The sequence below is a fragment of the Corvus kubaryi genome, unplaced genomic scaffold, assembly GCF_017639235.1.
Source record: "Corvus kubaryi isolate FWS band 111438036 unplaced genomic scaffold, C.kubaryi_AGA036_p1.0 37397, whole genome shotgun sequence".
In the NCBI taxonomy this organism is placed as follows: domain Eukaryota; kingdom Metazoa; phylum Chordata; class Aves; order Passeriformes; family Corvidae; genus Corvus; species Corvus kubaryi.
In genome coordinates, this window is record NW_024581136.1 from 19,420,828 (window position 1) to 19,423,025 (window position 2,198).

Genomic DNA, 2,198 nt, shown 5'->3' on the forward strand with positions numbered 1-2,198 from the left:
AAAAATCATTAAAAATATTAAAAATCATTAAAAATATTAAAAATCATGTTTCTATTTAACGCAATTTTTCTTACCCATCCAAGAAATATTCACATGATAAGATTTTTATAATAAGATAATACAAGAGTAAATTTAGGGTAATAAGAGACCACTTAGTACGAAATAATAAATGTATCAAGAGGCCACTACACAAAGAAGGAGAAATAAAAGAACAGGGATTAAAAATACAGGGTAAATTTACAAAAAGTTGAATTATTTTAATAAATTTGGTCATTCAACCAACCTGGACATTCAAGCTGGTTGGTGAGTGCAGGATTGGGTTTGATTGACCTCAGTAAAAAAAAAGATATTTTTGGTGAAAAGTGTAAGAAGATTTGGGGTCGTAAAACCTTGACCAACCCTTCAGCGAAGAAATTTTCCCTAATATCCAACCTAAACCTCCCCTGGTGCAACCTGAGGCCATTTCCTCTCATCCTATCCCTTGTTACTGGGAAAAAAGATCCAAACAGACTCAGAAGTGGATCCAAAGTCAACTTTTCCCAAAGGAACAACCAAGGCACAAGGAGCACCGTGACCTCAGTGGTGCAAAGTTAGAGGCAAATCACGTGGATGCTTGAAATAGTAAAATATCGAAGGTTATTTCTATCAAATAAAGTCATTGCTAATCTGATCCATCAGCTCTTTGGAATCCAAATTACAGCCCTGTCCCAGCGCAGGGAAATTCAAAGTAACGCAATTATCCTTTTAGACTATATAAAGCCTCCCATCTCCATGGCATCCACATTTATCCTTCCAGGTCCTTAAATAGACACCTTCACCTCGGATGTGCAGCAGAAAGAAACTTCTGCACTTGACTTTTTATTCTTTCAGAATCACACCACGAAAATTTTTATGGAGTTTCACATGTGGTTGTGGAGATCTCATTGGCACCTTCATTTTTAAAGGATTGAAAAAGCCAAAATTAACAAACCCCCGAGGAATTTCACTTGCTTTTGAGGACTTTTACACAGAAGCAGCAGGAATTGCACAGCCAAATCTTCATCAAAAAACTTTCCACTGGGACCAGGGAAGCAGCAACGAAGCAAAAACCCCTTTACATCCAGTGTTCCCTGGGTTGGATGGGATACTGGGAATATCTGAAACATTGGGAAGGAATTCCTCCTTGTGAGGGTGAGGAGGCCCTGGCACAGGTGTCCCAGAGAAGTTGTGGCTGCCCCTGGATCCCTGGCAGCGCCAAATCATAAAATCCTGGAATGGTTTGGGTTGGAAGGGACCTTAAAGCTCATCCCCTATGGGCAGGGACACCTCCCACTAGACCAGGCTGCTCCAAGCTCCATCCAGCCTGGCCTCGGACACTTCTAGGGATGGAGAATGAAATGTTTTAATTCAACAAAGGCATCCTGAAACCCAAAAAGGGCAGGAGTTGTGCATTTAAGTACCAAACATGATGTAATTAACCCGGGCACAGATGGAAATGTATTAATCCTTACCTTATCCCACTCATCCACAATAATTTTCCCTAATCCCTGGACTAAAACAGGTTTTAACTGAGATATTCAGGTGCTGCTGCTAAGAACCATAGCCATCCAAAACATTTCCACGTGGTATTCAGAGCTACACAGTTTGGGGTCAAAAAATACTGAGGATGAAGACATGAGTTATCCCGTAGATCCCAGTGATCCAACTGGGAATGGGATTCCCAAAAAGCAAGAGGCGGCAGTTTGCACTTGCTGATAAGAGCGGAGCACGTGGCTGTAAAACCCTACAGTGCAAAACCCACATAAGAACCAGAGGTTTTTGGCAGGAGATGAGAAGACTCTTCCCCCATCCTGAGGAAATTTAATAAGCAAAACATTCCCAAAACCAGCCTCCCGTGAGTTGGGCCTGGTCTGGATTTCTGAGTGCAGCTGCAGCTCTGTGAGGTTCGATTTGGAATCGAAAAGTAACAAAAAACTTGACGAATACAGGCCATTTTTATTTTTATACCTGTAAAGTTTAGACCACTTCAGAAGTCTGTGGTTCAAAGGTACAAATGGGCAGCTAATTTAACACACATCAATGGGATCCAGACAGCCCCAGAGCTACAGCTCCTCTCAAGCTGGGCTTAAGAATAGATCAGTAACTCTTCTTAACTATCAGTATTTATTTGCAAAGCTTGCTGGAGTGCAAAATGGGTAAAGCTGAAGCTCCCATAAAAC